The 15,341-nt window shown below is 45.3% G+C and overlaps 1 protein-coding gene across 5 annotated transcripts in view; it reads right to left on the bottom strand.

Annotated features, from left to right (window-relative positions):
* The window catches only part of LNX1 (ligand of numb-protein X 1), a 183,124-nt gene that overhangs the window by 115,272 nt on the left and 52,511 nt on the right, over positions 1–15,341 (bottom strand). For 2 of the 5 annotated variants that reach the window (XM_047854865.1, XM_047854866.1), the window contains exon 2: positions 9,239–9,366. The gene's annotated coding sequence lies outside the window, so the exon portion shown is untranslated. Of the gene's footprint in view, positions 1–9,238; positions 9,412–10,257; positions 10,310–15,341 lie in introns of those variants that run through there. The other 3 variants (XM_047854868.1, XM_047854863.1, XM_047854864.1) reach the window with 2 other exon arrangements.

Raw genomic sequence — 15,341 nt, 5'->3', positions numbered from 1 at the left:
CTTCCACCCGAGGCTGAAAAACATATTCGGGGTTTTTTTTTATAACAGATAACCAAGTTTTACAGAGTGAAAGACAAAGTGAAGGAAGATATTTGAATTCTCACCATTGTTTCTGCTGTTTTTCAATTCTATGTATGTTCGTTGATCCCCTATTATATGCCTGGCATTTGTCTTAGATTCTGGGGGAGCTCCCACTGTGGTAGGGTTCCCCTCCCTAAGGAAAGCAAAAGGAAAAAACACCTCAAGGCCACCTGGTTATACACGTACGTGACAACATCCCTCAGGACCCTGTGTCACGCGACCAGTTAATCAGACTACATGTTTGTATGTTACCATTATGGGAGACAAACAGAAAATATATAAAAAACTATGCCATGTGGCATTCAGGGCTCAGTTCTTCGGGTACGAACCCAACGGAGCGGTGCCGGCAGGAATAAAGTTGTTTCCTGGGAAGAAAAGCCTCAGCGTCCCGACTCTCTGTGCGAGAACCCTGCTACACCATAGGGAATTCAATGTTATCCTCAGTGAGTGTAAGTCTAATTAGAAAAATGGAGCTTACGTATAGAAGAAAAATACGAAAGCACTGCAAAAAAAGTACATATTGAGTATGGCAAGGGGTATGATCCCCCCCAAATAGGAGCCAGGGACAAGTTTTGGAGACAAAGAGACAAGAGAACAGTATAATGTGACCCGGAATGGCCAGGAAAGTTCATGGAATAGTTGGGCCTCAGGGCACATCATCAAAGCTTCGTGGTATATGGACAAGAGGGAAGAAATCAAGGTAGGGGAAGAACATGAGCAAATCCCCCAGTTGAGGAAGAGAAATACACACACCAGTGTTTGGTCACGTGATGATCTGTCTTTGAGATTTTAGAATTACCTTTGAAGAAATCACAGGACTTTGAGTTGGGTAAGAATCTTAGCTTCTCCCCAAGTATAGGAATCCTCTTTATAACGTGGCTGTGAGCTGGCCTACCAGCTTCTGCCTGAAACACCTACAGTGATGGGGAGCTCATCAGCTTCCCAACAGCTGAATGCCTTCCTTTCGTTACCTTGACCTTGCCGTGTGACACAGATCACAGTCACTCCCTCCAAACATGGCAGCCACCCTGAATTAAAGAGAGGATGGGTGGTTTCTCTCCTGTCTTCTTTTTGTCTCTGGTTCTTTCCGTTGTCTTCCTGGGGAGTCGACCCAGGGTACAGGGTCCGCCCAGGGTACTCGCTAGTTTGTTAAAGTCCCTTTGAAAACATGACAGCTGGAAGTGGACACTTATCCAGTTGTGGTTTAGTGGTTCAGTGGAGCGGTTGTTTCTTAACCAGGATACTACTTGTCTTTAAAAGCAATGGAGGACAGCCGTTACTGATTTGCTTTTGTAGATACATCAGGCTATTGACCAAAAACACTCAATAGGTCTTTAAAACATAAAACACTACTGTGCCTCGAACGTAGAAATAAGAGGTGGTAAGTGGTGTCAATTCTAACTCTCCTTACCTATTTAATGACCAATATTTCAGCCTCCACACAGACAGGGAATCACTCCATGAGTAGTGGGAGGAGCCTGCATATGTAAGTGCCAGTTAGGGGGTATAGCAGGTAGAATGATGCCCCGCCCCCCCAAAAGATCTGGCCCTGTCCTAACCTCCAAAAGCTGTGAATGTGATTTTATTTAAATAAAGGTCTTTGAAGATGTCATTAAGTTAAGAACCTTGAGATGAGATCATGCTGGATTATCTAAATTACCTTAAATCCTATGACAAGTGTCTTCATAAGACACAGATGAAGAGAACACACACACAGGAGACAGTGATAGGAAGACAGAGGCAGAGATCACGGTTATGCAGCCACAGGCCTTGGAATGCCTGGAGGTACCAGAAGCTGGAAGAAGCAAGGGAGGATTCTTCCCTGAAGCCTTTTGAGGAAGTGAGTTTCTGCCAATACCTTCATTTCAAACTTTTGGCCTCCAGAAATGCAAGAGAATAAATTTTGTTGTTTTAAGCCACCGGGTTTATGGTGATTTGTTACAGCAGCCTTGGGAAAGTAACCCAGAAGGCTATGTATTTCTAGGGGCATTCTCCCAGGACTGAGGGAAATATCCCCAACGATCCACACCAACACTTCTCTCCGTAGCTTAAGGAAATGGAAAATAGGCTGGGATGGCAGCCATTTAGATGGTTCCATTCTTTTTTCTTTTTTCTTAACGTTTATTTATTATTGAGAGAGAGAGAGACAGAGTGCGATCAGGGGAGGGGCAGAGGGAGAGGGAGACACAGAATCTGAAGCAAGCTCCAGGCTCTGAGCTGTCAGCACTGAGCCCATCGCGGGGCTCGAACTCACGAAACATGAGATCATGACCTGAGCTGAAGTCAGATGCTCAACTGACTGAGCCACCCGGGCGCCCCTAGACTGCTCTGTGCTTAGGGATGGCAGTTATGCCCTAGTATAAAAATGTAATAACTTCTTTCAATCCACTACTAAGCTGGAATACTGATGTCTTCTGCGATGACAATTACACCAAATTTGCCAGGGCCCCAAGACTACAGATGGAATGGCTGAGTTTGTGTGTGTTGTAGAAAACATAATACACACATAACAACAATACTTAATGAGGAGTTTGAAAACACGAGGTGACTCATGTATTAACGCAGGAGCCAAAACGTGCAGCGTTCTAGTCAAAAAAGGCCACGTGACTGACAAACGCAGTCATAAGCCAGCTATGCAAATCATCTCCCAGATAGCAATGGCATGTTTCCACCTCACCATCATGCAGTGCTGTGGCCATGCGCTGTGCCAAGAGGCTATTAAAGAAAATTCTTGGAGAGTTTCCATTCTGCTGTTGGTGAAGTCTTTTGTGTGCCTGTGACAAATGCATCAAACATAAGAAGCAAATAAGAGTCACTGGAAAATCATGGTGGAATTTGAATCCACACATTCCAAGGCACAAATGAATGATGTAAAAAACAAAACAAAACAGAACAACAACAACAACAACAACAACAACAACATCCCTGGTTAACTGGGACAGAACCTACTGCCACGGTTAAAAGTGTACTGGTTAACCTACTATGTCAAAGAGCATGGCTCCCACGAGCAAGCACCTTTCTTTTAGAAAGGCAGAGGAAGAAGATCAGGGATGAAAAGGATAGAAATGAAGGGATTCTCATAAAAACTACAAATCTCAAATCTGGAGGCCATCTTGTCTACTCCCTACCTGAAGCAGGATTCGATTCTTCCCTCTCCTTTTTAGAATACGGTAGAAAATACAACATAATCATTATTACTACGTAATGAGTAGTTCACTAGGTGCAAGATACTGTGCTGGGTGCTTTACATGTATTTTCTCACTTAATTGTTGGAGTAATGCTACGAGATCAACGATAACCTTCACTTTAGAGATGAATAGATGATTTGCTGAAGAAACACGAATTCTCTCTGGTATTCGTTCATTCTTTTAGCAACACATACCAGGCACATATAAATATGCCAAATAAACAAATGCACCAAAAAACAATCACCATCAGTGACGGAGATCTCAGTACCCCAAAAGGCAACCTCCTGGATTTTTGGACAGCTCTAATTCTTAAGAAAAGAAAATTCTTTCTTATGTTGATGAGCTGTGTGTCTCCAGATAACTAAGCAATAGGTCACTAGGGTGTCATTGTTCACTCGGAACAAAATGAGATTAGAGGAAATGGTGAATGTAAGAGGTTCACAGGAGGCGACCAACATTTTCTGTTTCTGATTTCAGCACTTTTTATACTTACCAACTTGCATGGTTTTCATGTTGACCCTTAGTCCCTGGGGAGAGCAGATAGCTAAATCCCATTAACCCAGGAAGAGAGATGTGGTCTTCCTTCCAGATAGTTTTGAAAAGCCCTTGATAGTTTAGAGGCACTGTCAGAGGGCCATAAATATGCCACCCACATAAAAGTGAGTCTACACGATGCCAGCACGTAAATATCAGGCATAGTTCTGTGTCATCACCAGGAGATCCATGAATAGATGAGCTCCACGAATACTGACGTGATGAGGCAGACACATTTCAGAGCCTCCCTTGTACGTGCTCTCTTGGCAGGCACTTTACATGGCCTTTCAAGAAGTCAGAATCCCAGCAGACCCTATTTTCTCCACTCCAAGTGAGGAATTCACATCCAGTAGGGAGACACCGGAGGCCAGGAAGCTAGGAATCACTGCTCCAGGAGAATCCATTGTTTATTTACCTCACCGAGTCCTACCGCCACAGGTCTGCAAAAGACCAGGCATTTCAACGGGCAGCCACCCTACCCCGGAGCTCCAAGATAAACAAGATAATCTTTGTTAACAGGTTTTCTTTCCAAACCTTCGGGGAAGGAGGGGGCTTTCGGGAAATCTGTTTTTCTCAAAGAGTCTTTGGCCCTCAACTTACTACTGTTTCCATCGTTATTATGTCCAAACTGTAGCACGACCCAAGAAGTCTAACTTTAACCAATATAATAATTGTTTTCCACACGGGCACACCTCGGAGACAGTGTGGGTTCCGTTCCAGACCACCACAAAAAAGCGAGTATCTCAATAAAGCAAATATTATAATAAAGCGAGTCAAATGAATTTTTTGGTTTCCCAGTGCATATAGGAGTTATGTTTGCACTACACCACAGTCTATTAAGTGTGCAATAGCATTATGTCTAAAAAAAAAAATCGGGGCGCCTGGGTGGCGCAGTCGGTTAAGCGTCCGACTTCAGCCAGGTCACGATCTCGCGGTCCGTGGGTTCGAGCCCCGCGTCGGGCTCTGGGCTGATGGCTCGGAGCCTGGAGCCTGTTTCCGATTCTGTGTGTCCCTCTCTCTCTGCCCCTCCCCCGTTCATGCTCTGTCTCTCTCTGTCCCAAAAATAATAAATAAACGTTGAAAAAAAAATTTTTTTTTAAATGATGTATATACCTTAATTTAAAAATACTTTATTTCTAGGGGCTCCTGGGTGGCTCAGTTAGTTAAGCTTCTGACTCTTGATTTCTGCTCAGGTAGTGATCTCACGGTTTGTGGGATCGAGCCCCACGTTGGGCTCTACACTGACATTGTGGAGTCTGCTCCGTATTCTCTCTCCCTTTCTCTCTGCCCCTCCCCCACTCACGCTTGCATGCACCTGTGCTCTCCCTCTCTCTCTCAAAATAAACTTAAAAAACAAAAAAAAAAAAACCACCTTTATTGCTAAATAATGCTGTCATCTGAGCTTCCAGTGAGTCGTAATCATTGATCACAGATCACCATAACAAATCCGATAGTGATGAAAAGTCTGAAATACTGTGAGAATTACCAAAATGTGACACAACAACATGAAGGGAATAAATGCTGTTGGAAAAACGGCACCGATAGACTTGCTGGAGGGAGGCTTGCCACGACCCTGTAATTTGTAAAAAATGCAATATCTGCAAAATGCAATAAAGCTAAGTATGCCTGTGTATCATATAACAAGAGATATATGCCCGTGTATAACAAGAGATATAGGCCTGTATATAATATAACAAGAGATATATTCCTGTGTGTAACAAGAGATATATGCCTGTGTATAATATAACAAGAGATATAGGCCTGTATATAATATAACAAGAGATATATGCCTGTGTATCATATAACAAGAGATATATGCCTGTAATAATAGAACAAGAGTTGCCATTTATTGGGCACCTGCTATATTATACATCAGGCAAATTACACGAAACCATGTCAGTTATTCTTCACAATAGCATGGGGTTTGGTACATAAGACAAAGAGGTACTGAGTGCCTAGTAATTACTTGGTGGAACCAGGCCTCGAACCCAGATCTGATTCTACTTTCCTTTTAAAAAACAGTATTCAGGGGAGGGGGTTGTCTGGGTGGCTCAGTCCATTAAGCGTCCAACTCTTGATTTTGGCTCAGGTCATGATCTCACAGTTCATGAACTCGAGTTCTGCCTTGGGCCCTGGGCTGACAGTGCAGTCTGCTTGGCATTCTCTCTGTCTCACTCCTTCTCTCTCTGTCTCCCTTTCTTCTCTTTCTCTCAAAATAAATAAATAAACTGAAAAAATTAAAAAAAAAAAAAAAAACCCACTACTAGCAATAGCTCAGTAGAATTCCAAGCAGTTAACACATTTCAGTTGTTTCTTCTTCATAAGAAGCCTATTTTCCAGCTGAGGTAAAGCGGGGTTAAATAACCGGTCCCAGCCCCCCACCCCCCACCCCCCCTCCCGCTAGTATAAGGTAGAGCTGGGTTTTGAACCCAGGCAACCTGATGGCAGAGGCCAAACCACTATTCTAAAGCAGTAGCCCTGTTCCACCAAGAACTACACAAGACGAGCATTTCCCGGTGAGGCATCACCCACTCCCCTGCAGTTGGTCTGATTTACCGAGGTATGTTGCCCCCCTAGCTTCTGCTAGAGGACCCGGCCACTCGTGAGGTTTGCCATGTTAGCGTCCCTTTTTGGGGAAAGGTAAACAAGGAAACTGATGGGCAGGGAAGTTGAGGCTTTCCCCCAGGATCCCCGAAGCACACCAGTAGTAAGGTCAAGGTTATGAACCCCTGTCCATCCGCTAGGCGGTTACCTTGGTCATGAATGATGAAAACCTGCCTTAGCTTTTCAGGATAGGGTGAGATCTAGAGAAGGCCCGGGAGCCTTAGGCAATGACTCAAGGTCATCGAAGGGTACAGGATAATCCATTAGTGAGGCAATCATATCCAAGGGATCCCCAAGCCCCCTTCCCCAGGGCAGTGCAGACTCGAAACCGGTTTCCTCCTCCCTCCGGCCGCCCCTGCCCCCACACCCCTCTCCCCTGCCCAGGGTGGCGAGGCACAGCGGCACAGGGTGTTTATCAGCAAGATTGGAGGAAACCAAGCACCCAGTCTGCCCTGGAGAGAGCACAGTGGAAAGCAGAAAGGGCTGCCTGCCAAGTCAGATTACAGCAAACGACAACAGGACATGTCCCCCGCAGGCCTGCGGAGAACCACGTTTGCTGGGTCTGTGGTGCAGCGACAGCTTTGAGGCGGGAAAAGCCAGAGGAACAGCAGCGGCCGGCGGCTCCTAAGCATGTCCGGGAGCTGGCAGAGGCCAGATTGCCCCAGCTTGTATGACAAGGTTGAAGTAGTGTCCTCCTGCCTCCTGCCTGTTTTCTTTCTCTGAACTGTTAAGTTGGAGTTAATTACGTACAATTAATAACCATTACAAGAACCATCAGAGTTTCTAACGACGGCAGCCACGGAAGATCTCTTATCTTGCTAGGGTCAGACTATCTCTGCCAAGCACCCAGGAGAATGCCTTCGAGAGCGGATCTTGCCTTTGTTTGGCACCCACGTGGCCCTAGACACTGGCCACATGACCCTCTCTCTCTGTTACCTCAACTACTTCTCACGATCACTTCGTATCACAGGGATTAGCTCCTGTTTTACCGATGAAGACACTTGAGGGCCTGAGCGGCTAAGTCACTCGCTCAAGGATGTAAGTGGAGAGACACCGTATGTTTTCCAGACAGGTCTTATTGCCACTTGAACCAAGAGATGCAGTTACCACACGTAGGGAGCCACCGTGGGGCGTTCATCCCCTCGGACAGTATTTGTGCACAAATTATCCAAGAGGCCAACTGCAGTCTAGATAACCTGACTCTGAATTCCAGCCTCTGTAGTTTCTTTCCGTTCTTATATCTGGGGGCATGGCACCCACAGCTCTGTTCCTTTAGGAGCCAGGGACCCTGACATGTAGCGATGAAATGGGGTACTTAATCATAAATTACGATGCAAAGATCTAACAGACCATGGTAATCCAGAAGCAACGCGTCTCGTGGAGAGGTTTCTGACGTTAAAGACATATTTTGCTCCAGAAGATTCAGGACCTGAGAGCTCTTTTTCTGTCCTCTGCTGACAAAGCTCCGAATCAAGTGAGAAAACACACGGGTAAGGTACCACCATCCAGACATACCACTCGGGAAAAGAACCCACGAAGGTCAGTTCAAGAACAGTACAAGCCTCCACCGAATAAGCGAGAAAGCGGCAACAAGGCCAGGGCAGAATCTCGGTAGTGAGAAGCAGCGGTCCGACAAAACTCTTCTCAGCTTGTTTCGATTTCGACTTCTGGAGAATTGACATGCACTTTGAATTTCGGGGCGGACGAATATGAGCATAACCCCTAACAGGCTATTCCTTTGCAAAGGTACTGGCTGACTGAAATCTCAGAAAAGCAGCCATGAAGGAATCCAGAATGAAAGGTCCCCTCACAGGCTGATTTCTCCCCTCCATGTTTTCCAGCTCAGCTCAGCAGGGAAACGGGATGTATTTTCCTTTCTCTGCTGGATGTAGAGTGGGGCTCTTGGGCTGTCAAGAACAGAAGGAGTATAGGCTGTGGGATCAGGAGTAAGAACACAAAAATGGATCCTAGGAGTAAAATTACTTCAAAAAAAAAAAAAAAAAACAAAAGTCAGGTCCCGGGGAGAACAGTCTCCTCCATATATTTGCTATTAAAAATATTAAATAAAGATTTGCTGTTAAAGGGGGAAAAAAGTGGAAGAATTAAAAAACAAAACAAACAACAATTAAAGATCAGACCTGAAGTTACATTCTTGTAAGCACTGAGGAAATGATCTTTTCTTTAAATCAAAGGTCAGCAGGCAGCCAGGCCAGGTCTGGATGTAAACAATTCTAATCCAGACTGCAAAGTGGATTTTAAGAGCGTCAACAAAGAACAAAGAAAACAGAAGAAGTTTTTAGAGGAGAAAGAGGAAGGAGAAGGAGTCCAGGGCTTCTGAGGGGGGCAGCTGGTGAAACAGACTTCTGGTGGTGGGGGGACATGTTAGGTTCAGATGGAAATTCCCTCTGGGGAGACAAATGCAGAAAGTAAGGCAAAAATAAGGCAACCGTGAATTCAGTCGGCACTGGCCTCTCAACCCCCATTAAACGGGCCGGACAGGTCTGAACCTTTGAGTTCAGTTTCAAAAAAGTCTCCACTGCAGGGTTTAAAAAAAAAAAAATCAGATCAACTTCCCAGACAAGCAGAGGCTGGCTTAATGATTAAGAGAAAGAAAAAGGATTAAATATCTGGCCTGGGAGAATTTTCCTGTGCAACCAAAATGTCAAAGGCATCTCTCTGCTCTTCCCTCTCAAAAGGGCTTCTCCCTGTGGGACAAACTCAGAGCTAAGCCATTCAGCTTATGTATTTTTTTCATTCACATTCCTCATTCAGATCCCTCAAGGGCCATGGGGCTGACCGTCAAAGGAGAAAAATGGAGAGTTTCAACTCACCTTTTCAAGTGTGTGTCTGGGGCTCTCAAAGCAGCAGCAGCCCCGAAGTTTCCATGCCTTGTGGGTGAATCCAGCCGCTCGTGGGGCTGCCTGAGCAGTGACCAGGCTCAACCTCAGCGTACAGGTGCCTAAAGGAAGGAGGAAGGCATTGGTTGGTTGAGAGCAGGAAATGTGTGACATCACAGGGAGCCTCACAGATAAAACATTGCTGGGACCTTAGCTATTGAAACAGTCAATAGGTCCCGCCCACCTGTCATTTACCTGAATACCTGTGAGCAGGTAGGTGGCGTCTCGGTTCGGACAAATGAATCAGTTAGAGCAATTTGCCGGTTGGAATTTACTTTCTTTCCTGAGCACGGCACGTGTCCAGCCCCGTGGACAGATTGGAACTTAAAAGCCTGGTTGTTTCCTCGGCCCCCTCCTCCCACCCTGTCCCAAGTAGCTGTCCCTAAAAGACTTAAAAAAGACACTGAACCACCAAATCAAGACAGTAAATTCGTGGGCATAAAAAGAAGAGTGTGAAGACTGACTTTTTGAAAAATATTTGAGAGTCACCCTCAAATGCCTTTTTGAATGGTATCCATTTGAATCCCATGTGTTTCTGTGTTCTAATTTTAAAAAAATTGGAGGTGAGTCTTCAAATACATCTTTTAAAAATTTTTTAAATGTCACTTTATTTTCGAGAGACAGAGACACACACACAGAGTGCAAGCGGAGGAGGGGCAGAGAGAGGGAGACACAGAATCCGAAGCAGGCTCCGGGCTCTGGCTGTCAGGACAGAGCCCGACGTTGGGCTCGAACTCACGAATGTTGAGATCATGACCAGAACCGAAGTTGGGACACTTAACTGACTGAGCCACCCAGGCACCCCTTCAAATTCAAAAAAAATCTTAATATGATATATGTTGGCATTTTCAAGGTCACGTTTTCAAATGCTTTTTCCCTACCCCCGCCCCAGTGGGAGGGCAGCGTTTTAAGCCCTTATTCAGGAGTTTGTAAAACTTCAAGGTCATTCCTACCTCGGCTTGCCTGGCGTCTTAGTCACATGGAGTTGACAGTTCACTTGTAGGCCTGCAATTAGGAACAATTTAAATGATTCAGATTTGAATGATAGTACAGTAATAAGGTGGCTTTGTCTGCTGGTTACAGCCAGGAAGAAGGAGTCAGGATTATTTCTGTCCCAAGCCTGGTGTGTGACCCTGGGCAAGTCGCTGTGTTGCTTCAGTTTTTCCAGCAGGAAAAGATAGTAACTCCACAGCTCAGCTCCACCAGCACCACAGCCGCAGCTGGGAGCTATTAGGACTGACTGTTAAACGCTTTGGCATCTTCCAGAAGATTGTAAACAACTCCCTTCATTGTATTTAAACGTCCTATATGTCTGTGGTCCCCATCCAGCATCTCTCAACAATTTATTCACTCTCTGGAGCACTACCTGGGGATACTGTCCGTTCTCACTCCAGACGTTTCCTCAGAGAGACATTTCCTCCTCCCCCCACCCCTTAAGAAAAAAGTGTTGAAATTCCTATCCCTCCCTGCCCCCCCCCCCCCCCCATTCTGTGTCTCTCTTCTCCTGATATTGGAAACGCTTTGGTTCCACACATTCTAACATTGGACTACTTTAGCGGGTTTCGGTAGGTCCTGTGATGGGTAGGTTGGTGTCTTGACTGGGGGGAGGGGTGGAGGAAGAGGAATCGAGGAGAGGGGGAGGGGGGAGGAGGGAGGGAAGGAGGTCTTGATTCTGCTCTCTTGGCCTCCACTTTGAGCGCAGCCGGTCATTCAATACCTTGTAAAAGGATCGGCCAGGGAAGGAGGAGAAATTCTAGTTAAGTGCCTGAGGTACAGAGCAGACTCTGGATACTTCCCTGGCCACCCTCCCCCAGCCATCCCAGACTGCTGTGTTAACACCTTCCCCACCTGGGAGCTGGGTGCGCTTTGAAGAGAATGAAAAGCCTTAAAAAAAAAAAAAAAATCCCCGCTCACATTTTTATCCAATAGAAACTAAGGTAGGCGTGGCCTCCCCTGTCTCGTATTAACAACAAAACAACTCTGCAAACACTTTTCCACCACTTAGGTCTTTCAGGAAAAGACCTGGTCCACCAGCTGAGACTCAGCTGAGAAACAACAAAAGAAAGACTTCTCCTTCACTTTGACAGGGTGTCCCCTTGTCCCTGAGAAGGGCAGGGCGAGTGGCCAACCCCGTGAGTCATCTGGAAGGCCGAGCCTCTGGCAGTCTTGAAGCTACCTGCCTTTCCTGTGTGTCAGTCATGCCTCACCTTTTTTTTCTAGGGCCACCAAATCTGTCCTCAGAGGGCAGAATCACAGTTTTTTTGTTTGTTTGTTTTGGTTTGGTTTTGGTGGGGGAGTTGCAGGGGAAAAGAATTGGTAGGAAGTGATCAGGCACAAAGCTTTATCCAAAGGCTCCCAGGCTATGGGGCTTCCCTTGCTATCTATAGTCACATACACTCGGCCATCTACATATATGGCCTGATGAATAAACATTAAGAACAAGAGTTGAAGCAGGAGTGGAGTTCACACCCTAGTATGGTGTATACACGAAGAGAAAGAGACAAAAGTAGATGTATTTCACACAATCAGCCATCCCAAGTAAGAGGCATCTTGGTACTCCTGGATTTAGAATAATCTCTCACAGTTACAAAAAAAAAATCAATATGGGTTTCATTATTCCATTGGGGCTGTCGTTGCATTATTCAGGAAATGACATTTCTAAAGTATTGTGGAAAAGATATAAATCAGAAACGTAAAAAACTAACATTGAATAGGCACTTAGTGGGTGCTACTTACTGTTCTAAGTATTTTTTTTTACAACAACCCTTTAAGTTAGGTGCTATGTGCATTCAAAGCTGGGGAAACCCAGGCATATAGAAAGGCTGAGAAGTTACTTAAGGACGGACCAGCCCTCAAGCAGCAGGCCCAGAGCAGTTTTAACCAGTGGAAAGAAGGGGAGGAAAGTTTCTAATTTCATGCTCATGGCGCAACTTCGTGGACACTAATGAAGCTTCTCACCTGTTCCCTATTCAGAAGGAAGTATCTTGTGGAAGTAGCCCTGGGGGAGTGTAGTTTCCGGGAAGGAGTGTCTTCAGTTACAGATGAATTACTAATCTGGTTTATACGTACAGTATATACGCATAGAACATATACACACGTGCATATATTTCTACATACAGTTATGCGAAACGCACCAGGAAATCCATGAAATCGTACTTTTGAAGTATGAAATCATCTTTTCAAAGCCCGTCAAATCAACTGGAGAATGGAAGATCAACTTGATGGATCCCTTTAGAACGATCAGTTGTCAGTCTATGGCACCTTTTATGGTTATTTCTCTCTATAACTTCAACAGTCAGTGCCTTTAAAATCTGAAAATCTTATCAGGGCAGCCCTAAGAACATGGAAGGAACAACATGCCATTGGGTAATATGAGACCATGTAAAATTAAGTTCCAATACCACCACCGCCATGACGGATGATGGAGACCTGGGTTGGCAAATACCAGATGCACACTGCGCCATTCTTTTCCCCCATACCATACGGAGTAGTCTCTAGTCCTTGCTAAAGGGCCATGGTGCCCTTGAGCTGAGAGGTAACCTTAGAATCTTCAAGATGTAAGTCCCAGGACAATGTAATTTCTATGCCTAGTTTCACAGAAGACGGCAAGACAGTCAGGAAAGGAAAAGAATGGTGTTGGCTGGTGCCATCAGGGAAGATTTCATGGAGAACGTATTGAACCTTGAAGGATCTGGCGAGATGGTGAGAAGGGCACACAGTTCCAAACAGGGTGGCCGTGTAGATGGAGGCAGGAATGATCACAGCCTGTGTGTGGTGGGGAGGAAGGTGTGGTGGGGGAGCAGGTGGAAGCAGGGGAAGAGGATCCATCACATGCTAAGTTTGGATGGGTACTGTAGGACCAGATTATGAAGCCCCTCGAGGGCTGACTGCTTCCGGTCTCCATGATATTGCTGGCTACTAGTCTCATGATGAATAAACAGCTTTTTTAATTGAAAAAAAAAAAGGAAGAAAGAAATTCAGCATCTTATGCACAGGGTAATTTATCAAGAGTGACAATGTTTTAAGAGTCGAACCAGAAGACAGACTCTTAAATACAGAGAACGAACTGAAGGTTGCCAGAAGGTAGGTGTGTATGTGGGGAGTGGGGGGGGGGGGGGGGGGGTGGGCGGGTGAAGGGGATGAAATAGGTAACGGGGATCAAGAATACACTTATCTAGAAAAAATAAAGAGTGACAATGTTTTCAGTGTTGAGCTAAACTTCCAGGATGTGCTATTTTGGCTACTTTATGGTCTTCTTTCTCTTTAGAAGCACGTCTCCTTTGCAGTCGTTATATCCCGTAAACATCTTTGTCTGGAAGGGCAGGTGGAACACATTAGAAATCCCTCTGAACTCAAGGTTGGGCCTGTCCTAGTTAACCAGCCAGCTCACTTGGGCTTTTTGATTAGTTTGAATTCTTTTATGTGTCTTGACAGGGAAATCTAAGGGGGGAAAGGAGGTCTGTTTTCAAAGCTCTTTCCTTCTAGATCAACACAATGAAGGTTGGCATCCTCAAGGATTCCTCCTGGCAATGGACCCATTGCTAAGACCATGCCTCGTGATTCGTCAGAATTACTTTGCCCCTGTTTGCTTCCTTTTTTTTTCTCATGGCATATTTGTAGAGTTGTCTAAGATCACTAAATGCCACAACAAAAACATATCCCATCTGATTTTAATAAACACATCTCTAGAAAAAGCTTCTTTGGCTGAAAGTGCTCAGCATTATGAGATGGAATTGCTGTATACATGCCATCAAATTGGCCTCAGGTCTTTTTTTTTTTTTTTTTAAACTAGCTTAGCCCCAAATCTTTCATTGGCTAATTACAAGTGCTTAGCATGATGCAAATAAGCAGATCCCACAAGGGCAATTATGGAAAATAATAGTAATAATCACAACTATCAGCTGATGTGATAGATGCCATCTGGTTCTGTGTATGTGGAAGAGATTCTGGTTCTCCCACAAACTCACAGCCTGTGTATTGCCTGGTTGGCAGATGAGCTTCTAGGACACGCTATGGATCTACAGGTTAGGAGCAGACATTTCTCTGCTTTGCGTGCTATTTGGGGGAGAGGTAGTGCATCAGGTATTGGATTTGGCACGTATTTTGTGAACTTGACACATATTTGTGGCCAGCATACTCTGCTTCAGCACATATACACAACTATAATTATCACAAGGCCTATATTCCGGAACTGTAAATATCTTTATGTGTATATGACTCCACCCCTGCGTAAACCAGGTGGGTTACTCCATTTTTGGGTGATGATTATTACTATTTTGGAGGCTATCATGTCTTTGTTTCTTTACTGGTTCCTTCATATACAGCTCTAATGATTGACCTGGTACCATATATGGAAAATGGAAAATGTCTCTTCTCTTTGCTAACTTTGGCTTCATTCTGAGGGCTTTCATGGCACTGTAGATGACCCCTCCAGCATCCTTGACCCCCTCAACTATAAGGACATTGACCTCGACTCCCCTTAGGCTACCCTTTCTGAGGGCTACCCGTTGGATCTTCTTATCACCCCCAAATCTTCCATTTCAAAAAATCAGGGACTGCTATTCTCAACCCTCCAGGTTTTTCACTCCCTTATTCAAACTTCGCTTTCTTCTCTGCACTGATTGTGATCCCTGCTTCCTGGAGGCTGCCCAAGAATACCTGCTCCCTAGGTTTTACTTCAAGCTTATCTGGCCCAGATTCAACTTCCTTGCCAGCCTCTTCGACTTCCTGGTGACCTGGCAGGACCGTGGCACCACCTTCCCTCCTCCTATAAGCATGAAGCCTAGAGCCACTATTTAGATATGTCCTGCTGTCCTGGTCACTAACCTTGACACTTCTGCTCAGTGTCTCTCCCTTCCCTCTCGGTGGTCACCCCACCTTCAGCTTATCCGCCTTGCCTGGCACTTGAGGTTTTTCACGATCTGGCCCCTGCCTGCCTATCAAAACTCGTCAAGATCTTTCTTATCTTTTCCATCCTCAGAACACCATCCACCTCCCAGACCCCAGGCCCGAGTAACTCTGTGTCGGAGGGGAGCAC

Source organism: Prionailurus viverrinus, chromosome B1 (assembly GCF_022837055.1).
Source record: "Prionailurus viverrinus isolate Anna chromosome B1, UM_Priviv_1.0, whole genome shotgun sequence".
Lineage (NCBI taxonomy): Eukaryota > Metazoa > Chordata > Mammalia > Carnivora > Felidae > Prionailurus > Prionailurus viverrinus.
This window is presented reverse-complemented; position numbering and strand designations above follow the sequence as displayed.